This window comes from Acomys russatus, chromosome 17 (assembly GCF_903995435.1).
Source record: "Acomys russatus chromosome 17, mAcoRus1.1, whole genome shotgun sequence".
Taxonomy (NCBI): Eukaryota; Metazoa; Chordata; class Mammalia; order Rodentia; family Muridae; genus Acomys; species Acomys russatus.
The window spans coordinates 26177367-26202409 of record NC_067153.1 but is presented as its reverse complement, the minus strand read 5'-3'; positions in this window follow the sequence as shown (position 1 = coordinate 26202409).

The following is a 25043-nucleotide window of genomic DNA, read 5'->3' as shown; positions in this document are numbered from 1 at the left end:
TTTCTCTTTCTTCAAGATTATTTTCTTGGGATAAACTCCCAAAAGTGAAATGAGTCAAGGGATATGAGTCTTGGGATGGTTCTCTATACCCATGCCAAGTTGCTTTCCACATGGATTGTACCAAGTCCCACAGCCCCAGAGGGTGTGACGACGCCAATTTCCACATCTTCTTCTCCCACGACAACATCCAAACTAGGACTGTTCTGGAGCCCCAACCACTCATTCCTAGAGCGACCACATGTATGACTTTGTTATTCATCACAATCCAATAAAAGACACAGAGAAACACCCTCCATCCCTGAGACATTTGTTTTGTCCAACAATATACCAACAACACAACATTCTCAGGACAGGAATTTGCCTCTATTCAAGAATTGATCATAGCATAACAATAGTCAAATATCCATCATTGCCACATCTGTTATGGTTCAGATATGAAAAATCCTCCAAAAATGTTCATGTGTTTGGCTTGGGTTCAGGGTGGCTCCCCAGCTGCTGACAGTATGTTGAGATGTTATAGGGTGTTTAGGTGGAACTTTGATGAGGTACGTCACAGGGGGAGGATCCTTGAAACTGTCTAGTCCATGGCCCTTTCCATTGCTGTCCACAGCAATGGAAGCTCCATCACCACACGCTCCCACAACCTTCATTCATCTTCCTACCTCAATTATGTTTCTTATTATAAGGTCATTAATGCCAGAACTGACATCTTAATGTCAACCTTTGTCCTCCTCAATTACCAACATGGGCAAACATACACACACACACACACACACACACACACACACACACACACACGAAGAATACTAGGAAGTTCTTTTTCTCTCTTGGTGAGGATCTCTTATCTGCAAGCTAAGACAATGCCCTCACTAGGAATTACCTGACATTTTGGTCCCAGACTTTCTGGCCTCAAGCACTATGAGAAATTAATTCCTGCTTACTCTACAAAATTTACTATTTAATTATAACCACACAAAATTGACCAAGAAATTCTCCCAATAGTCTTTTGGCAAGAAGACACAAATTTCCATTATGATAGATAGTTGTCCCTTGGTGTCCACAAGGAATTAGTTGAATAAGCAGTTGGTAACAGAGGATACCAAACTACAAAGACACTCAAGTCCCTTATATACAATGTCACAATATTTTCATGTGACATCCAGTATACTTTCCATACCTCTATGCTGTTCATAAGACTAACTTGATTGATGTAAATGCTCTGTGAATATTTGTTAGTGTATTGTTGCCGGAATTGAAAAAAAAAAGGTCTGTGCATGTTCAGGGCATATGTAATTTCTTTTTCTATATTTTGAACCTGTGATGTGTTTAATTCATGCATGCAGAGCTCACAGATGTGAAGAGACAACTGTATTTATTATTCAAAGTCACATGGCTAATTGATAACACATGTAAGACTAGACTCTCCTTCAAATGTTCTTGCCATCAGATTAAAGCTCATCAATGTAGTGAGCAATATGGAATAAGTCAAGCTTCCTAGCTGGGCTTTCCTGGGTTGTACACAGTGATGACCCCAAAGTGGCTAAATTTGACAGGCTGAATTTCTTAGTGGTCTCAACATTGTATCTCTATCATAATAAAGGTAAGCGACAAATATCCAGATTAAACTCTTGTTCAACAGTAAGACAACACCCTCACTTTAACACTTGTAGTTATGATGGATACAATGTGTCTACAATATTGGGATAGGGCAGAAAGAGGATTGGGAGCAAGTGGCACCATAGGTTAATGAATACTTCCCATGTGTCTCCAGAAGACACTGCTCTTCATTGTCATTTTACTGTCTAGGGTGATGACAATGTAGTACCTTAGGCTGTCACAGACAGTAGAATCAATGGCTGAATGTCCTTGACTTAGGTTTTTCCTCCTGACAGTTGCTTCACCCTTCCCAAAGTCACACGTGCCTCTTTGGTAGAAGAGCAAGTGTGTTTCATGCCCTACTGCACTCCTGCAGACCTGCTGTCCTTGGCTGCATGCCATAAGCTGCCTTGATGAGCTCTGGAAGGAAATCCATAGGAACAACCCAACCCTGACCAGCAGAGCTTGCCAGCACATGTCTTTCAGCTTCTGCTGACTGGCATTAATAACCACAGTCATGTTTCTGCTTTGGTGACCCCTGACCCTTGCATGGATCTCCTCTGAAATTTGTCTAGGAAAGGAGGCCGGAACTGTAGGCTTAACTTCTGTCCTCACCTTACAGATGTCATTTTTTTAAAATCCCACTTGAAAAAGAACTTCTCCCCTTCCCCCAGATCAGCCTATACACAGAAGCAGCAATTGAGCCTCATGCATGGAAATCAAAGCCTGGATTATTGAATATCAAAGCCCACCAAGAGGTACCCACAACTCTCCAGCCTGTTCCTCATATCCCTTGGCTGCCTTCTGCTTTTCCTTTGACAGCTTCTACCTGGACACCCAAGTCTCCCTCCCGGACCACTTTTCTTATTTCTGATTAAGTTCAGAGGGCCCAGCTGTACAAAGACTCCTCTGTGGCATTAATGTCAACAAGTGTTTGTTGAATACCTATTATGAACTCGGCAATCAGTCTCTAGGGGGTTAGAAATTGATACAACCCAGTGCATACTTATTACCTAAATACAGAGCAACAGATAAGAGAAAAAAATTACAGTTTGGGATAATGTTGGTAGGGATTGAAAAAAACCAAAGGAGCCATTTTCACAACCAGCCTTGCTGAGCCATTACACAGGGCTTCTTCCGTTGAGAATGAACATAATAGAAGAAAAATTGGGGATAGCTTTGAACTCATTGGCACAGGAGACCTTCAGAACAGAATACAGACAACACTAAGGTCAACAACTAATAAATGAGACTGCATGAAACTGAAAGTCTTCTATACGGCAAAGGATACCATCAATAGGACAAAACAGCAGTATACAGAATAGAAAAATATTTTCACTAATTTCATATCCAATTGATGGATACTGTCCAAAATATATAAATAGCTCACAAAACTAGATATCAGAAAACACATAACTCAATTAAAAATGGAGTGCAGGGCTAAGCAGAGAATTCTCCAAAGACGAAGTTTAAATATCTGAGAAACACTTAAAGAAATGTTCAACATCCTTAGTCATCAGGGAAATGCAAATCAAAACTAACTGAGATGTCATCTCACATCTGTCATAATAGATAAGATCAATAAAACAAATGACAGCTCATGCTGGTGAGGATGTGAAGTAGGGGGACACTGAAAATTTGTATAGTCACTATGGAAATCAGTGTAGCATTTCCTCAAGAAGATGACAATCGATCTACCTCAAAATCCATCTATACTTCTCTTAGGCATATACCCAAATGACACTTCATCCTACCACAGAGACACTTGCTCAACCATGTTCATTGCTGCTCTACTCATAATACCCAGAAATTGAAAATAACCTAGATGACCCTTAACAGATGAATGAATAAGCAAAATATGCTACATTTACATAACAGAATATTATTAGACTCTTAAAGAATGAAATCCACAGGTAAACTGAGAGAACTAGAAAAAAAAATCATCCTGAGTGACATATCTCAGCCCCTGAAAGACAAATGTGGAGTGTATTCTCTTATATGTAGATATTAACTGTTCAGCCAGTGATAAGTAAGATATAATCTGTAGAACCATGGAAGTCAGATACAGAGTAAGGGACTAGAGTGGACAGATAGATCTCCGTAGGAAAGCAAAATATAATCAATAGTTATGGATGGCTGGGGCTTGGGGACTTGAAGAGGAGGATCAAGTGGGGAGTGGAAGGGAAGAGCAGATGAGGTAGGGAATATGAGGGAAACCGGTAAAATTGAGAGCTATTTGAGGGGTAGTATGGAAACCTAATATAGTATAAACTTCTTCCCAAAATATGTGCATATATGAAGGAAATCCAAATAAAATCACCAAATAGTGGGGAGACAGAGTCCCAACTGGAGATTTCTTGTCACCAAAAGCTTCCAGTACTGGGAATGGGTTACATCTTATTGAGCTATTGGCCAAAGGAGTCCCAAGGGAAGCTACCCAACAACCCAGACTGTTCTCAAGACTGATTGCTCTCCACAAACTTATGGCAAGGCTTTATTGCTAAAGATAACACCTACACAACTCATTGAGCATGGAGAAATAGAGATAGTGACTACATAGATACTTCACCCCTACACGCTAGTGTTTTTGGTTCAAAAAGGTTCTCTCTGTATGTTACTAAAGGAGAAATATAAATATAAACTCAACTACAAACCCTTTGGTCTACAGTGATATCTACTTGAAAGATACACTAGTGCAAAGATGGCGCAAAGCTTGTGGGAGTAACCAAGCAACATCTGGTTTGAGTTAAGGCCAATTCTAGAAAATGGAACCTATACTTGACACTGTGTTTATATCCAAGATCCTGAGACTTGCTAGCCCAGGGACCTAGAGTAGACCAAATGATTCTGTTCTACTAAATGAAGGTAGCAATAAAATGACTCCTAATGACATTCTGTGCCTTACTCGGTCATCATCAGAAAAAAAAATATCCTGCTGCAGCAGATGGGAACAAAAACAGAGCCCCACAGACAGACAATATACAGAAAGTGAGAGACTCTAAACAGAATGTCCCCCCCCCCCCAGTTCCTCCCCTCAGGGCTCAGGGAACCATGCAGAAGAAGCAGCAGAAAGAGTATAAGAGTCAGCAGAGATGGAGAACACCAAGGAAACAAAGCCCCATAAATCAACAGGATTGATACATATCTGAAGCAGTGTACACAGAACCTACTCCTAGGGGTAGACTGCATGCCCATCAGCAGATGGTCAACAAAAATTAATGCAATGGCATCTTGGAGGTTCATTGTCTCACAATGTCATATCAGAGCTTTTCATAATCTCACTTTTTATTTGTATTATTATTTCATCTTATTTTATTTATATATTGTTCTATCTTTTTACCCTACATGCCCTTTACACACACACACACACACACACACACACACACACACACACACAGGCAAACAAGTGGGTCTCTACATCTATATCTGTTTTTTGTCCTTTATCTTGAGATGTTTTCCTTCTTTTTGCTTTGTCATATTCCAGGGCATTAGTTTTTGTTCTATATTATTCTATTTCATTTCATTTTATTATTATCCCTTAGAAGCCTCTTTGTGTTCTAATGAGAAACAGAAAGGGTATGGGTCAGATGGAAGGGGAGAAAGAGAGGAACTGGGAAGAGTAGAGGGAGGGGAAACCATAATCAAGATATATTATGTAAGAAAAATTTATTTTCAATAACAGGAAAAAATAAAAACATAAAAAGAAAAGAAACCCCAAACTAAAATAATGCTGAAAATAAAAAATTCAATAGGCAAATTATATACCTCAGCAGAAAGCCTCACCAACAAAATGTATCATGTCAGCAACAGTATCCTGTGGAAGGCCACAGGTCCAAGAATATACGGGGGGACGGGGAGAGAGAGAGAGAGAGAGAGAGAGAGAGAGAGAGAGAGAGAGAGAGAGAGAGAGAGAGGAGATACAAAGTTGGGTAGGTAGGGAGGGGGGTAAAATGGAAGAAGAGGAATATGTCCAAAGTCATTAGGTAATTCTCAAAGAAATAATAAGAAAATAAGAAAAAAAATTTCTAGTATTAAATAAAAGTTGGTTCATGTAATTTTTAATTAACTGATAACCAACGTCTAATGTCTCTATCATTCATGTCCCATCAGATTAATTTAGAAGAAAAATGTATTCTTTTATATTGAAGTGTTCAGTGTTTCTATGTTAAAGGTTACAGTTTTTTAAACTATTTAAATTTCTTCACAAATTATATCAATTTAAGAAATATTTACGGCTTCCTCGTCGCCATCTTTTCGCCAGCAGACTGACAGCTATCACCATAAAGTTTCAGTGGGTACAAGATCTGCTCCAACACAGGAGGCACTACACCAGGACCGACGGGAAGGATTTTTTTAAAATAATTTATTCATATTACATGCCGATTGTTATCCCCTCGCTTGTATCTTCCTGTTCCCTTCCTCCCTCTTCTGCTCTACTCCCTCCCCTAGACCTCTAACCGGGGTGGGAGGAGGCCTTCTCGCCACCATATGACCACAGCCTATCAGGTCTCCTCTAGATAGCTTGTATCCACTTCCTTAGTGTCCCCACTGGGCCTCCCTACCACTGGCAAGTGATCAAAACAGTTTCGTAATGCAAAATGTGAGTTTGCATTCCTTTCCAAAAGTAATCCTTGGCAGATAAACTGGACTGAAGAAAACACAAGGGACAGTCAGAAGGCATTCAAAAGAAAAGAACCCACCGTGTAGTCAGATTCCAGCACGCCCTCACTGGTGGATCTCTTGCTGGTAGAATGGACAAGAAGAATCAGAAACCAGAAGTCAGGAAAGCTCAAGGCCAGCAGGCTATCAGGGCTGCCAAGGAAGCAAAAAAAAAGCTATATGCAGGCATCAAAGAAGACAGCAATGGCTGCTGCCAAGGCCCTCACAAAAGCAGCACCTAAATAAAAGATTGTGAAACCTCTGAAAGTCTCTGCTCCCCGAGTTAGAGGAAACCCCTAACTTGGTAGAACAGAGTTTAAAATAAAAATATCTCTCCCTCCCTCCCTCCCTCCCTCCCTCTCTCTCTCTCTCTCTCTCTCTCTCTCTTCCCTCCCTTCTTCTCTCTCCTCTCTCCACTCTCTCTGTCTCTCTGTCTCTCTCTGCCTCTCTCTCTCTCTGTCTCTCTCTGTCTCTCTGTCTCTGTCTCTGTCTCTGTCTCTCTCTCTCTCTCTCTCTCTCTCTCTCTCTCTCTCTCTCTCTCTCTCTCTCTCTCTCTCTCTCTCTCTCGCTGTCTCTCTCTCCCTATCTCTCTGTCTCTCTGGGCTACCCATCTCACATGCCCGCTTTCCCGTGCTCATATAATAAACCTCTCCATATCATATCTGTTGCCTGGCATTTTATTTTTAATCACTACACCCTACCTTGCTATCCTTCAAATCCATGACCTCTCACCATTAATTGTTGTTACATATATATATATGCATATACATATGCGAGAGAGGCAGAGGCAGGAATTCCCCTGGGTCCTGCTTGCTAACCAGCCTAAACTAACCTACTTAGAGTTTCAGAGCAGTGAAACAACCTGTCTCAAATAAAGGTTGATGGGCATCTAATAGCACCCAGGGTTGTACTTTGGCCTCCACACACATGCACACATGTGCATGCACACACACAGGGGTGGTGTGTGTGTGCGTGTATGTGTGTGTGTAAAATGTTTCAATTATATAGTTACATGTGCATTTAAAAGCACTAGTTGTCCTGATTTACTGTACCTACTAGCCCTGACTATCTTAATTTGACCCAAATGTGCTGTTGATACTTGTCTTAATTAGGGTTTCTATTGATGTCATAAAGTACCATGACCAAAAGCAAATTGGAGACAAAAGAGTTTATTTGGTGTGCACCTCCTCATTGCTGGTTATCACTGAAGGAAGTCAGAACAGGAACACAAACAGGGCAAGATTCTGGAGGCAGGAGCTGATGCAGAGGCCATGGAGGCGTGCTGCTTACTGCTGGCCTGCCTCACATTCATGCCTGGCTCAGCCTGCTTTCTCCTAGAACCCAGGGGTGGTGCCACGCATTGTAAGCTGGGCCCTCCCCCCACTGATCACTAATTGAGAAAATGCCTTACAGCTGGATCCCACTGGGGCATTTTTCCTTAGTTAGATTCCTTCCTCTCTGATAACTCTAGCTTGTATCAAGTGGACACACACACAAAAAAAATCAGCCAGTGTAATACTTGTGGCGGCTTCCTCTGTCCCCATAAAAATGGCCTTACTTAAGCCACCATTTCCGTTTTGATCTGTCTATATGTCATACAGTCATCAAAACTATGGCTATATTACTTGATTTGACTTCTATGTTGATCAAATTTGCTCAGTTTAAATAACCAGACTTTTGCTGGGCTCATGACTAGATGTTCTCAGGGGGTTCAAATCCAACGGTGGCAAGTGTGTCCATCTCTGTCCCAGGAAGTCCAACAAGGTATTCGTCTTCTTAAGCTATCAAAAGAATAAATATTAAGGTAAAACTTCAGGGTGACAGTAATAGACATTATGTCGTCAGCCTAACAAATGACATTCGAACACTTCAGCAACATGTGTCAGGTTGATGTGGCCATGAGTTGTACAACTACCCAAGTAGATGTCATTTCCGGCTGTGTCTGTGGGGAACTTCTGGAGAAGAGCAACACCTGTCTTAGTTACTTTTTGCATTGCTATGACAAAGTACCTGTTTGCAAACCCAAGACCCAAGACCACGCAAGTTTCCAGAACTTTCTTAAGGACCAAGAATTTATGATATGAGTCTGTGGGAGCATTTGATTTTAAACTATAACAGTGTGTGAAGGCCTGAGAAACCAAGAACATAGGTGGTCTTTGAGTGACCCCAGACTTCCTCTGCCTTTTGCTCAAGGGAGGCTCTGAAATGGCAGAATAGTACCAACCCATATGTTAAAGAGCCATATGTTTTTCCTAGTTCTCTTATTCAGATGCCATGATATTTAATCTTTGCAATCAAATAGATGATGTTTAGAATCATCTAGAATACACACCCCTGAATGTATTTGTGAGGGTGTTTCCAGAGAGATGTAATTGAGAGGCAAAGACACACTCTGAATATGAGTCACACCATGACATGGGCTGGGAAAGCAGAGGGGCCCAGTTATCTCTCTCTCTCTCTCTCTCTCTCTCTCTCTCTCTCTCTCTCTCTCTCTCTCTCTCTCTCTCTCTCTCTCTCCCCCCCCGTCCCTCCCTCCCTCCCTCCCTCCCTCTCTCTCCCTCTCTCTCTGAGTCTTGGCTGGACAAGGTGGCTAGCTGATCACCCTCCTGCTGCCATTCCTCCGCTGTCACATTGACTGCATTCTCAAACTGTGAGCCAAAAATACCCCTCACTTTCTTACACTGTTTAGAAACTACACCACTGACTGTTCAGCTCTTGAGCCTTCAAACTACATCACCTGTTGTCCTGGGTCTCCAGCTTGCAAGAATTAGAGACAAGGACTTTTCCGCATCCAGTCATGTGAACCAGTCACTCAATCCATGTGTGTGTAAACATCATCCGTTCTGTTTGTCTGGAGAGCCCTGGCTCATGCACAAGGCCCTCGAGGCTCTTCACAGATGGATCTCAATCAGCCATTCCAAAATTATTTCTCAAAACTACATTTGTGTTCCTTGCATTCCAGCCAAAATTAAATTTTGTTATTATATTCTTTTTAGTGCAATTATGATTATTATGTAGCATTTACAAAGAGCCTAAACCTTTATGCCAGGCATATCAATATTTTCAAAACTAATATTACAGGAAAGCTTTTAGGAAATAGTAGAGCCAGGTGAGAAAGGTCCTTCCTGCTCATATAAATTTGTTTGCTTGTTTAACAAAATTAAATAAATGTCATTTTGCCTTTAGAGAAAGGACCTTCTCAGAGCCTTCTACCAGCTAATATTTAGTCAGTCTCTGGAATTTTCCCAGGCTTATTTGCTTATTGGGCCCTTTTCCCCAGTGTATGTGTTTGCATAAGCGGAGCACAGCTTTCCCCAGGAGCTCCTCATAATGCCCCAGCCACCTTCTCTCCTGCCCTCTCCTTCTTTAGTGGCTCACAATCATCCTTGGCTTGTCTCTATGTAGCTGAAGCCTCACCATTCTTTTATGTACACCTCTCCATGGAGCCTCACCCTGGGTCTCTCTGTCTTGTCTCCCACAACTTTTCCACTATACCCCTCCTCACACTTTACTTGCTTCTACCATTCCATTTCTACCTTCTTCACCAAGTGGTAAGCAAAATCCAAACAATAGCTCTTTGTAGGTACCATACCAAAAAGGAAATCATCACACAGAGTATGTTCAATAGGTTTTTTTTTTCTACTGTAATGATTGACACTTCAAAATGTAAATCAACAAAGCTGAACTTCTAATGATCTAACACACATGGCCTGCTTTTTCCATTTATTGACTGACCCTAAAATTAAAAAAAAAAAAAAAAAAAACCTTTGCAAAATTCAATAAGCACTGGTATGTTATGTCAAGCCAAGTTTCCTTGAGCAATTACTGGCAAGTGACACTGTGGAATAAAGAGGGGCAGGGAGAACCACTGCCTCATTAACTCAGCTTAATACATTTCTGGGCAAGAAGTGATTTCATGAGTCAGACCATCTCTCCTATGGAACCAGTGGCCACCTTGTATATTGTCCTAATGAAAAGCTGCCATTCAAACAGCAGCACAAGAAGGATGGAGCTGTAACCCCTGCTAAGTTTCTGGACCAGTTGAATTTCTGCAAACCAGGTTGCCATTGAGGTGAATGTTTGTTCTGGCCTGACAGCCAAGTTATCAAAAAAAGAACTCACATTTTCCCCTGCCTTTTCAGTCCCTCTAGTGGCTTAACAGCCATCACGGTTCAATACGTCAGTGGATACTTATTGAGCGGTACCTAGACACCCAGCACAACCAAGTACTTGCCAGTCTCCTTAAGAGTGATTCCAACAAAAAAAATCATACAGAAATGCACAGATGATGCCAGAGGCTGCAATTCATCTAAAGCATGCATACACTTTTTCCTCCTTAGAAACCATAGTGCAAGTTCACTAGAAGGAGAAATACATCTAGGTGTGACCCCAAGTTTCCTCACCTCCATTTCAGTCGGACGTAACGGTGAGGCTTGTTTTGGCCAAGGACAGCTGCCTGTGGGCTTCCAGGAAGTGTGTTTAAAGCAGCTAATGAAATCAGGAAGGTAATCCCTTTTGCCTTCCCCCCACCCACCCACCCTTTGTCCTGCTACCTGAGATGCTTCTGAGATACCCAGATCTCCAGCAGCCACCTTGGACAAGAGGTAACGTTGAGATAGGAGTCTCACAGAAAGAAACTAGCCTCTTAATAACTATACAGAGCCACCAGTGCAGCCCTGCATGGCTAAATTGGCCTTCTTTCATTTTAGAAGGCAAGCCTTTGAAAATAAATCGTTACTTGATTTTTTTCCCATTATGAAGAATTTGTCTCAGCTGCCTAAATTGCAATAACAATATGCTAGGTAGCTTAAATAATCAATTTATTGTGCACAGTTCTGAAGGTGGAAGAACAAGGTCAGAAAGACAATCCAGTACCTGCCTTTTCTGTGTCCTCACATGGCTGAGAGAGAGCTCTCTTCTCTCCTTACAAGCCTACCTCTCCCGCTGGATTAGCATCCTGCCTCTAGGAGCTTATTTGACCTTGTTTACCATCTTAAGAAGCCTTATTTCCAAGATACTGACACAACATACCAATTTTCAGGGACACAGTTAAGGCCATGTACCTCCGCTGAATTCTCGTCCCTTGCACTTGGCAAATACATGATGCGCTACCACTTGGCATGAAATCTCAAGCCAGTATTATCTGCGGCTGATGACGAGCTCTCACAGTGCACACTGCCTACTTGAAACTGTGCATTTCTGTTGCTTTGAGGGTATTGCTATTGGCCCCTCCCAACTTTGACATATGCTTCAGGCCCTTTCAGCAAGGCAAACACCTGGGTTTCCCTGTCCACATCTAGACTTTAGTTGCCTACATTTCAATCTTCTTTTTTTTTTTTTTTTTTTTTTTTTTTTTTTTTTTTTTTTTTGGCGGGAAGGGTCGAGACAGGGTCTCTCTATGTTATCTTTGCTGCCTTGGACTCACTTTGTAGACCAGGCTGGCCTCGAACTCACACCAATCCACCTGCCTCTGACTCCCAAGTGCTGGGATTAAAGGTGTGGGCCACCATGCCCGGCTTTATATTTCAATCTTGTTCACAGTTCTTTTCTCTGCATGCTGGCTTGGTTGTAAGGTCCCCTGATGACTCAAGGGAGGAAATTATAATATAGCCCATAACATTGCAAAGACTTGACACCAAAGCTGAACTTTTGCCTTAAGAACACTCAAGAGAAAGAGAGTCTCCAGGTCTGCAGGCATGCAGGTCAATGTCAAGGCCACTACATATAGTTGTATAGGTTATATGCTCCACTGTATACAACATGAGTCATCACTCATCTATGTGTGGCCTATACTGTGGGAGGGAAGTGGATGTGTGCATTCATGCTTCTTTTAACAGGCATAAATCAGAATGCAGCTAGGATTATTGCTAGGCCCACTAACCCAAAAGTAAGAAGGAAAGGGAGCAGAAAAAAAAGTCATTAATGCCTACTAAGGGAAAGCTAAACTTGGGGACTTGGGGGGGATAGGTATTGTTAGCATGAAGGTATGAACAGTCCAGGGTAAGATATGAAAGAAATGTGTTATTATCATTCATAGTGATTATGCTAATTGCACATAATTATTATGAGATATTCATCCATCTGTCTCTTCTAATGCAGTTCCCTCTATGGTAGAAATTATTATAAACATCATTTAGTAGGTGAATAAATTAAGATTTTGCAGTCAAGGAATTTCTCAAGATGTGCTAGTCTACTAGAGGAGAGCAGGCTTTGGGGATAATACTCTCATCCCAAAACCATGTTTCTGAATTGGTCATGAGGCACAATGCTAGAGCACTTGCCTACCAAATCCTACTGAAACATAGTCATGGTCTGGATGCTAAGCAGTTTCTCATTTTTAGTCATTAGTATGAAAAGCTAGAAAAATCGACAGCATTTTCCCAAGAATAACAGCAGAATATGAACTTTGACCCTAAAGCTGACTCTGGATCCTGGCCTCCTTCCATCACCAGCATGTTAGATTTCTTAAATAATTCCCATTCACAGAAATGTTCCCACCTTCAAAATTCACTCACATAATCATTCCCAAGGAGTCTTTTCTTCCATTATGGATGTGTGTGTGTGTGTGTGTGTGTGTGTGTGTGTGTGTGTGTGTGTGTCTGTGTTCATAGATAGATAGATAGATAGATAGATAGATAGATAGATAGATCCTTAAAACCTGAATTATAAAGGGTATAATGTTACAATGGGGTAACAATCATCTAAGAATTTTTTTGGAGTACATTTTTTTTTATTGGTTACCATACTTTATAGGTGGATCCCACATTCCACATAACATGAGACATACATCCTGGCCAGAGGAAACAAACTCCACTAGTGGAAAGCATCTTTGGTGTCCAGACATCAGTGCAATTGGGGACCAACATTAATTCACCAGTGAATTTGGCCTAGAGAATTATGTTGAAAACATCTGTGAGATACTACCCATGTCAGAAGAAAGAAGATCACAAATGGCTTATAAATGTGTTTCTATGGAGATTGTGAAAATTGAGAAGCAGGAATAGGGTGTATTGTCAGCCTATAACTCTGTGACCCAAAAGCAAAGGTGCGGCAATTTCAAGTGCGGAGAAATCTAGATAGAGCGTATGACCTAGGAGTTTCAAGTGAGGGTCTGAATAAAGGACAATTGCTTTAACCTTAGTATATTTTACTTTTCTTCTGTTGTCTGTCCTCCCTCTATACCTCCAGCAGTTTACAATATAAAGACACACACACACACACACACACACACACATACACACAAACACACACACACAAACATACTTACAAAGTCAGGTTGGATGGAGTAAAGGTCAAAAGACTTTTACAAAGCAAAGATGTTAGGCCAGGCATAGTGACACGTGCCTTTATTTTTTTATTCATTTATTCAGATTACATCTCAATTGTTATCCCATTACTTGTATCCCCCCCATTCCTCCCTCCCTCCTGCTTTCATCCTATTCCCCTCCCATAGGTCTATGACCCAGGGGGGGCCTCCTCCCCCACATTATGGTCATAGGCTATCAAGGCTCATCGTGGCAGCCTGCTTATTCTTTCTTTGAGTGCCACCAAGCCTCCCCACCAAGGGGAAGAAGTCAAATATGGGGCACTAGAGTTCATGTCAAAGTCAATCCCCACTCTCCACATAACTGTGGAGAATGTCCTGTCCATTGGGTAAATCAGAGTAGGGGTTCAATGTTTACTACTTGTAGTGTCCTTGGTTAGTGCCATAGTTTGAGCAGACCCCCCCCCCCGGGCCTTGATCCACCTATCACGATATTCTTCTTATAAGTTTCTAGGACCCTCTGTATCCTTCTATTTCCTATATTTTTCTTACCTAGAGTCCCAGTAGGATGTCCTCACATCTATCCTAATCTCCTGGTAAGTGAAGACTTTCACGGGACATGCCCCTTGGGCTAGTGCCCAATTATAAGTGAGTATATACCATGTGAGTCTTTCTGCTTCTGGGTTAACTCACTCACTCAGTATGATCATTTATAGTCCCATCCATTTGTCCACAGATTTTGGGATTTCCTTTTTTTTAATAGCTGAGTAGTATTCCATAGTGTAAATGTACCACAGTTTCTTTATCCATTCTTCTACTGATGGGCATTTGGGCTGTTTCTAGATTCTGGCTATTATAAATAAGGCTGCTATGAACATGGTTGAGCATATGTCCTGGTTGTGTGGTACAGCATTTTCTGGGTATATTCCAAGGAGCAGAATAGCTGAGTCTTGAGGAAGCCCTATTCCCATTTTTCTGAGAAAGCACCAGATAGATTTCCAAAGTGGTTGTACAAGTTTGCATTCCCACCAGCAATGAAGGAGTGTTCTTCTTTCTCCACATCCTTGCCAGCATGTGGTGTCACTTGAATTTTTGATCTTAGCCATTCTGATGGGAGTAAGATGGAATCTCAGAGTTATTTTGATTTGCATTTCTCTGATGACTAAAGACGTTGAGCATTTCTTTAAGTGTTTCTCAGCAATTCAATATTCCTCTATTGAGAATTCTGTTTTGTTCTGAGCCCCATTTCTTAATTGGGTTATTTGGTTTGGTGGTATTTAATTTCTTGAGTTCTTTATATATTTTGGACATTAGACCCTTGTCAGATGTATGGTTGGTGACGATCTTTTCCCAGTCTGTGGGCTGTCTTTGTTCTCTTGATAGTGTTTTCTGCCTTACAGAAGCTTCTCAACCTCATGAGGTCCCATTTATTAATTGTTGGCATTAAGGCCTGGGCTGTTGGTATTCTGTTCAGGAAGTTGTGTCCTGTGCCAATGTGTTCCAGGCTCTTCCCCACTTTTTCTTCCAACCAATTTAGTGTCCATCTGGACTTGACTTTTATCATGGTGACAAATATGGGTCTAATTGCATTTTCCTACATGTAGACATCCAGTTGGACAAGGACCATTTGTTGAAGATGCAATCTTTTTTCCATTGAATAGATTTGGCTTCTTTGTCAAAAATCAAATGACCATATGTGTGTGGATTCATTTCTGGGTCTGCAATTCAATTCCATTGATCAACAAGCCTATTGCTGTGCCAGTACCATGCTGTTTTAATTACTGTTGCTCTATAGTACAGCTTGAGATCAGATATGGAGATTTCTCCAGAGGATCTTTTATGTATAGGATTGTTTTAGCTATTCTGGGTTATTTTTGTTTTTGTTTTTGTTTTTGTTTTTCCATATGAAGATGAGAATTGATCTTTAAATGTCTTTAATAATTGTGTAGGTATTTTTATAGGGATTGCATTTACACATGCCTTTAATTCCAACATTCAAAAGGCAGAGAGGCCAGCCAAGGATACATAGTAAGACAGTTTCAATAAACTACATATAAGCAAAGGCCTAGCGTGGTGGGTCTGTATAGAAGGAGACACTGTAAACACTCTGGTGGCCCTAATAGCTTTACCTCAGTCAGGACCTTATTATAAGAAGATAACTTTCAGGACTAATGCTTTTTTATTGGACTTGACAGAGACGAAATCCAAAGCTGACCAGGAAAGCAAGTTCAGACTTCTAGTTCCAGCCTGAACAGTGCCGCTAGACTTTCGACAATGTCAGGCGCTGATGAATACCACACACTCCTACAATGATGAACCTTCCCTTGCCTTCCTGACCATGACAGATTGTAACACACACACACACACACACACACACACACACACACACACACACACACTGGGAGACAAAATAAATCATTCTCCTAGTGTGTTCCTATTGGGCAATTTGTCACTGCAACCAGAACTATAACTAACACATAGAAGGAATACCTTCTTGTTTGTGCGGAAAGAGAAAGGACTGTGTTTTACTGCTTACCACAGGTGGGCTCAGTCCTCAGAGGGTCTCACTGGAGGTGGTTCACAGGGTTCTGAGTTGTCCCCTGGGAGAAGCAGCAGCCTTCCCACTGCGCTACTCACTCTCGGGACTGTCCTGTGTGTTCGAGAACCTGTGAGGGAGGGTTGTACTTCATGAAAGCCATCGGCAAGAATAAGCCAAATGGGGAAAGTTATACTTTCTGAAAGAATTTTCAAATGTCTTTATCCTGGATCTAGGACCAGATGTCCCTCCTGGACTCATCTAGAGCAGTGGTTCTCAATCTGTGGGTTGTAACCCGCTTTGGGATCACATATAAGATATCCCACATATCGGATATTTACATTACGAATCATAACAGTGGCGAAATTACAGTTATCGAGTACCAATGAAATGATCTTATGGTAGGGGGATCACCACAACCTGAGGAACTGTACTAAAGGGTCGCAGTATTAGGAAGGTTAGAATCTCTGGTCTAGCCAAATGTTCATAGGCAATTTCTGTGAAACTGGGATAGCCTCTTTGATGTAATCATCTTGAGTAGGGCTATGCTCCCATTTTCCACTTCCAAACCAATGACTCCATTTATTATATCCTGCTGGGGAAGCCAAGTCTAACTACCATCGTTGGCTCCAAGTAATTAATATATACTTAACTTTTAAAAGAGAAAAGTTGGGCCTGGTTTTTTGTTGTTATGGTGGTAGTGGTGGTGGTGGTGGTGTTTGATTTTTCTTTTCTTTGTTTGTTTGTTTCTTTCTTATTTGGCCCTCTTACTGAAAGCAGGTGGTTTGGTCTTTTTTTTTTTTTTTTTTTTAATGTTTCAATTTATTTACTTTCCACCTTAACAGAGTACAAGTAATGTTTACGAACTCCTAACAACAGCTCTTTTTTTTTTTTTTTTTTTTTTTTTTTTTTTTTTTTTGATACATCTGCTCAGAGGAAGGATAGCAGGCTACCAAGAAGAGACTTGATACTCTATGAGCATATACAGGGGGAGGAAGTCCCCCTCAGTCACAGTCATAGGGGAGGGGAGTAAGGGGAAAATGGGAGGGAGGGAGGAATGGGAGGATACAAGGGAGGGGATAACCAATGAGATGTAATATGAATAAATTAATAAAATAAAATTTTAAAAAAGAATTATGAACTCTATTAATAGCACTGTGGCCCCATCTAAGATCATTACCTCACAAACAAAAGGTTTGGTCATCTTACTGAGGATGACATAGAACCAAGATGATACAGATACCGTATCCTTAGTCTTAGCGGTGTGGTGGGGTTTGAATCATCCAAAACAAAACACCTGGGATGGCCTTAGTGGAATGAACATCAAAACCCACTGTGGATGGCAGATGCTCTTGCTAGCAGGCCCCAGCTGCTTTGTTCTGCTCTGAACTCAGCAGGTAACCCAAGGATTGACTCTATCATCACAGGACCTATAGGCAAGTTACCTCATTGTCTATGCTTCCATTTCCTCCTCTCCAAAATGAAAATGTGCATGACCATGTGTATATCACGTAAGATCACCTTGGGGATGAGAGTTCGATGTAACAAACCAGCAGGCAAATTAGCCCAGGGTACGTAACAAAGGCTACCAGCTGCAGACAGCAAGGGAATAGAGGGACCAAGATACGCCATGATCTCTCTTCTCAGTTGTTTTCATAGCAGTACTATCTTTTTAAGGAGAGTAGTTTTCAAATTCTGCAAAGAAAGCCTCAACATCCCCAAAGGAAGAAGGGCAAAGTGGCACAGATGCTCTTTCTGTGTTTCAAAAATAGACAGAATTCCACGCTCAACAATGTGCTACTGTAGAACAATATTTGAAGCCTGTTCCCTATCTCTCCTCAGCCTCTCATGCTTGAAGGAAGCTCATTAAATTTCAGATAAACAGAAATGACCACTTGTCCTTGGCTTCCTTATTCACTCAGTCATCTATTCTTTTTTTTTTTTTTCCATTCATTAACTTGCACATCTTTTCTGAGCAGGCCCTCCATTATGACCTGCGCAAATGGAACAGATTCTAGGGGCCTGCAGATCACTTTCTAATAGGGGAGGCAGACAGGGAAACATAATATCCCAGTTTTAGAAGCAGCATGAGAGACACTGAGTAAATAAAAAACACCTCAAAGTTTTGGGAGTTCAAAGAGATTTCTGGGGTCCAGAGGAGACAAGCTGAAGCCCAGAGGGCCAGTGTGGAAGATGAGAAGTTAACAGGTGGTTTCCCAAGGTAGAGACTGAAAGGTCAGAGATAATAGTAAATACAGGAGTTTGCATTGCCCAGCAATTTAGGAAGCCAGAGAGAGAGAGAGAGAGAGAGAGAGAGAGAGAGAGAGAGAGAGAGAGAGAGAGGGAGAGAGAGAGAGGGAATATAGAAGCATAAGCATTAAAGCCGTTGTGGAACACATGCCATTCAGATGGAGGCTTCAGTGCACAAGGTCAGGCTGTGAGTTCATCCAGTGATGGCAGCCAAGGACCTGGCATCGTAACATGCACTCTCTACTTCTTCAGCATCGAATCTCCTGCTGACTGACGTCCCAGCACACGCTGGAACAGGCCAAGGCGTGCATACAGGGAGAGCCCAGGCTGCAGCTGCTCCGGCTTTCTCGTGCCCTTCAGCGATGTTACCTCACTCTCTCTGCCAGCAAAGCCAGTTTCTGAATGGTGTCACTGAGGCATGAGGAGCAGGCCTTGTCAAGACTGTTAAAAGTTAAGCTCTTCCCTGAGCCAGGGCTGGGAAACGCGAGATCTGATCATTGAAGTCAAGTCCCTGCAAGCCGGTGAGACAAGAGTGAAAGTTCTCAGACCGCGAACAAAGCCATGACTGATTCTCATTTCACAGGCCCCGAGTCGGGCCAAGAGTCAGACGGTTCACTTCTTAATCCATCTCAGCGAACAGCAAATGCAGTCCGGGCATGGAGTCAAGGAAAAGAAGTGATACTAATCGCTGGGTGCTAAGACTATAACTACAATAAAGCAACAAGTACTATGCAGTGAGCACACATTCGGCTCTAGGTGCCGTTGCATGCACTTGCATAAGTTAGCTAACTCATTGCTGAAACTCTGAAGCCAAGGGTACCACTGTCCCACCTGTACAGAAACAGAAGGTGGCCAAAATGGTTATAACAGATGCATGTAGGAGGTAGAAAGTAGATGCACACAGGAGGGTGGCAACACCTGGAAAACAAAATAAGTATGGATGTTTAAATGTGTCCCCATCTTTACTAGACTAGACTGAGTGGCTCTCACTTCCCCCTTATTGAACACATACCTACCCAGAGGATTCTATGGCTATATGCAGATGAGAAATTCCCAAAGCCACGATAAGAATCTTTTTTTAAAAAAAACTAGTTTTTGTTGTACCTAACACATCCAGCTAGAGAATTGTAGGAGGGTTTGCAGCAAAAGTGGACCGCTAGGATCTTGAAAGATGTGCAAGCCATCGCTCAAGGGAATAGGAAGAAACAAAGCAAACAGCAGGAAACATGGGAGTGTACAGAAAAGAGCAGGAAGTGGATTGTGACTAACATGTTGGCCCCAACAGACCAGAAAGCACAGCACTGGGGCCATAAGAGACTCTGAAGGCCTTTGCACTACATCTCCACAATAGCTCAGTTTTTAACTGCTTTGTGCACTGGGCTTATACATGTAGAAACAGTTCGGTATGGTTCCTTTTTTCTTTAAATTATAGCACCAATTTGGGAAGAAAAGTAACAAAAGGAGAAAGCACAAAGAAGGAAAGAGAGATAAACTTAAAGTGGTAGGCTGAGAGAAGAGCATGGAGACTTTCAGTCAGGATCCTCAAACCCACAGCACACACACGACCACTCCTGCGCTCACAGCAGACATCACTAATCGTAACAGACATTACTAATAAATCATGAAATGATTGCTTACTGGGTCCAGATATTCAACAAATATAAATCGTTCTAGGTAGCATAAATGGTTTATTCTAGAGCTAAGCAACAGGAATGTGGGCATTTTTTTTCTACCAGTAATCAAGTGCATGTTTCTTTATTACTTTGTTTTAAGTATTGACTCTAAAGGTTCGCTTACTTCTAAAACACCATCAGAATGGGGCCATGAATCCACAGCCACACCCAGGTTGCAGCCAGGCTCTTCTCTCTAATGAGATCCAGATCCATCCCCAACATGTTAATCAGTGGATTAAAAACTGAACTTGTCTTGTGTCCATAATGACAAGTGTAATGAGTCTTTTTCTATTAACATATAGTATTAAGTATCCCTGAGTAATTACCTTGGCATGTGGGAACTCGGGGATCCAGAAGCAGAGTGAAAGCTTAACTCTAATGGCTGGGAGTGTCTGGTCCTCATGTGAAGGACGGGTGGGAAGCAAACAACTCAGACAGTAAGAAAAGACAGTACGCTGAACACAAAATTCACCTCTCCTTTTGGGTGACGAGACAGAGATCTGAAGCCATAATGACTCGGACTCCTCTGTGTCACTATATACGCTTGGGCAACTCGTTTCACCTATCTGTGCCTTGGGCTTCTCACATAAACACAATTGTTTCACCCTGTATTCCACCACACAAGGCTTATATGAGGCACCTGCAGTTGCTTTCCCCTTCTTCTCTCAGCAGCATCCAGATTCTTCATGGATAAAGGTTTGCAAGGCCTTCATACCAGGGTGCCGCAATAATTCCCAATCTACAGGGATGCATGCCATGCACTTCAGGCTGGTTCTCTCAGATACCCTGCCTCTGCAAAGATGATCCGGAACACAGAAACACAAATGTAAAAAAAAGGCACAGCTATAGCAACGCAAAGGCAGTGGCCCAGAAAGCCTAGCACTATGCAACCCATCTGGCCTCTAGAGCAGCTCTGACCTCACTGCTTGTATATATTCCTCACCCCGCCCCAAAACATTTTAATAGTTAGGTAAGTCAATCGCCAACACCCTAGCCTGATATAGGAAGCATGAGTAAAAACATCATATTTAGAACATTCTTAGAGACGGTGAAGAGTAGAGGACTATCCCAGCATATGGGATTTCTTCAGTGTCAGCCATCCAATGGTCATATTAAGATTGATGGCACAGAAGGGCTGTGTGTACCCTCTGTCCCTGGCCACAACCTTGCATCTGTTCTTGGCTGTGCAGACGGGTGCACGGAACACCTCACCTTGGCCTCTCACACCTTCTGCTGCCCACAGGCACTGCTGCCCCAGAACACCTCCCTCTCATCAATCACACAGCAGTCGAAGGGCCCAGAGCTGTGCTCCACCTGAGTTCGTTCTTTGCAATCGCCTTTCTGGTAAGGTGAGTCATCACCGTGCTGCAGCGCAATTCCCTCATCTTTAAGCGCTGCTGTTCAGTGAGATGTCATGAAACAGTTTGATCCAACCTGGCTTCAAGGCCAGTCGGAGTCCAGTGCCCATCTTTGATGCAAAGCGACTATAGAGTTTGAGTACACCCTTACTTAGATAACTATGTGCAGTGGTTTAAAGAATGGGCCCCAAAGGCCCATATGTTTAAACACTTGCCCCCCCCCCATCAGGGAAACTGTTTGGGAAGGATTAGGTGCAGCCTTATTGGAGGAGGTGTGTCATCGGGGCAGCTTTGAGGTTTCAAATGCCTCCTGCCATCCTCCACTGTATGCACTTTCCGCCTCCTACCTACGGTTCAAGACATGAGCCCTCAGCTGTTCGTGTTGCCATGTCTTCACTCAACCACTGTCATGGACCCTAACCATCTGGAACTATAAGCCAAATTAAACACTGATCACTGTGTTTTTTCAGAGCATTAAAAAGTAACTAATATAATGTTTCCAAGACTTCTTTTAGACTACACCTGATGGTTAATCTTCATTTTACCTTTCCTGGATTCAGAATCAACTAAGAGGTACACACACACACATACACACACACACACACACACACACACACACACACACACACACACCCCCCTCTGAGTATAGCTATGAATGTGGGTTCTACAAAGGTCTCACTGAAAGGGGAACTGAAAGGTCTCACTGAAAGGTCTCACTGAAAGGGGAACACCTACCATTAGCTTGTGTGGCCACTATCTCAAAGACTCGGGTTCCAGGCTGAATGAAAAGGAAGAAGCCAGTAGACTCTACATAAGCAGGCATCTCACACTCCTGCTGCCACAGCTAGAGCTGCCCTCTCCAGCACCACCCTTGCTGTAATGGATTGTATCTTCAAACTGTGAGCAAAGCGTGGACCCTTCCCCTCCTCCCGTTGCTTTTGCCAGGTGTCCCATCACAACACTGAGAAAGGGGGCTAACGCATCTCTCAGGAATAAACGTCTTTCACTGAGAACATCCATCTTTCTTCCTTAAGGAAAATATCAGATTCTAAAATATATACAATCTCTACACGAAAAGTAAACCAGACAATTTAATTAGAAAACTGTGTGGGAAAGAAGAAATAACTCTGCATCAGATTTTATTACAGAAAATACATTGGCTGAGAATTTTCCCAAGTGCTTGCAGCATGTTCGCAAGCTGTCCAAACACAGAAAAAGGCATCCGCAGCGCAGTGCTAAAACAAACTAATAAAATAAAACTGCCCAACATTACACAAATACATCCATCCCTGTCAGGTTAGTTGTCAAAATAGATCATTCTTGTCTCTACAAGCCAGGTTGTTTTTGCAAGAACCAAGTCTCCAGTTTCATTATGATTGAAAGGAAAGAAAGCAACTGCAGACTTACAGGAAACTCTCCCTGCTGGCCTGCTTACATGATGCCAGAAGGCGCTATGCCGGATGTTGGAAGAGAAAAGACATCAGTGGTCTTATCCAGCACTAGACCCTGCTAATCTATTGGCAACGGTGGTGTGAAGGTTATAAGGTAACCAGCGCTTTCTTTTTATTATTAAAGGTAATTAAAATATAATTACATCATTTCTCTAACCACTCTCTGGTTGCCTATAAGGCCTGCTTCATAAGGAGGATTACACCCTAGTACTGTAGATCTGGTCAGAAGCCAATGGCTGGGAGTGTCATAGGCCCTGGGGTGGAAGAAGCCTACTTTGGTTTTACTAACTGGTCATGTTGGCCAAACTGCATTCTACAGATTTGTGTTTCTGGATAGGCTGAGGTCAGATGTTAGGGGAGAAGGGCTCCCCTTTCTAAGGACTATGGGAGAGAGGGGAAGGGGATGAGGGAGGGGGTCGGATCAGGAGGTGATGAGGGAGGGCACTACAATCGAGATGTAAAGAATTCAAACTGCAGAACAAGCAGGTAACTTATATTGTTAATCCCACTGCATGGGAATAGCTCTGAGACTGGCTGAGATACGACTATCTATGCATAGACAAGGCTTTGTGTTGGCCACAGATTTCCTCTGACTTATTATTTGATGCCATTCTTTTTATGGCATGAATGAGGATTTGCAGATGTCTTTCTTCTGCTCATACTAAGAGCCAAGAACCAGCTTTAATTGTTCTGTGCATCCTGCACACCTCATACAATTATAATTTTAGAACTGTATAATGCTTGTGAGAAATTATGTCTTCAGAACAAAACAACTGGACACTGACTCTGGATCAGACCTGACAGGATGCATTCCTCTCAGCATGCTGGACGCTAACATCCTACATCCTTCATGTTCCAGCCCCATGCGCTTCAGCTGCTGTTACCCATCAGAACAGGACAGCTTCCAGGGCAGCATTGTAGAAAGCATCTGATTCCATTTGGTCCAGCATTTCAGACTGTCCCACACAGGACTCCTATTAAGCCTAGAATTTCTTAACATTTCGAAATTGGACCACAAATGCTATCACTGGCTTGTTTAACAATTTTCCCTAATTTTATTTGGGCCCCTAAATCAGCCTGAAGAAACCTTAAGAAAATGACATCCTATTTCCTCTAGGGGGGGTTGGGTAGGTTTCTGTTTGCTCTCTTGGGCTACAGATGCTTATTTTAATCGGGTATTGGTTATAAATTATTATTGGTCTTATATAGGTTGGACTCAGGGATATCTCTCTTTTCCTTTATCTTTCTTTCATGGGTAAGAAGATAGGAGGTGAAGAGAAAGAAAGGGGGATATATGTTTTAAAAAGAAACATAATAAAGAAAAAGAAAAAGAAAAGATTTGTGTTTGTGTCCATTGTGCCGTTCTCAATTTTGGCCAGAGATGTTTTTCTTTGTAGAGGATAGCAGTTAATGTGGAGACTCATACATGGCTGAAATGTCACGTGTAAGCAACTCTGAGTGCTCAGCTGTGGATGGTCATCAAGGTCAACTGTCCAAGGCCCAGAACCTTGAGGAAGAGAGACTGTAGAAAGGATGTAAGAGCCGGCAAATGGGAGGCGAGCTGTGAAATGCTGACACATGACACAGCTGTCGCATGCATCAACCCACAGCATCTGTGGCTACCTGCACAAGATCAACCCAGTCAAATTTTCAGCATGCGTGAGGGAGGGAGTCTGGGGTTCCACCCTTATCAGAGAGGCTATTGGCAGTTAAGAGCTCCTGGGGCGCAGTCCCTTTCCTTTGAGGATGCGGATGTTGGTAGGGTTGTCTGTCGATCACCACCTCTGCCGTGATCTGGGCAACACTAACTGCAGTCAGAAAGTTAGTAATAAAAATAAATAAATAAAAGAGGGCATGAAGCTGGGAAGGAGGCAAAGGGCTACTAGGGGGACCTGGTGGGAGGTGGTGATTGGGTATTGACCAGTCTACACTGCATATACCTACATAGCTATAGAGCTTCCAATAAATGACAGAGAGACAGAGAAAAAGGGAGGGAGGGAAGGAGAGAGGGAGGGAGGGAGAAGGGGAGGGAGGGAGAGAGAGGTTTCAACTTTGAATGGCTTCTCTCTGAGATATGAAAGTGGTAAAGGCCCTGCACATTTTAAGAGAAGGGGGCAGGGAAAGACAAGGTACCCTTCATTTGCTGGATCTTGATTCCAGGCTTTCTCCTGTAAGTACAGAGCAGTCTCATCTTCGGCTTGGCAGCCCTTCAAAGTCTATCTTTGGTGCTGCTGAGACAAAGCCATATGTCAGCCA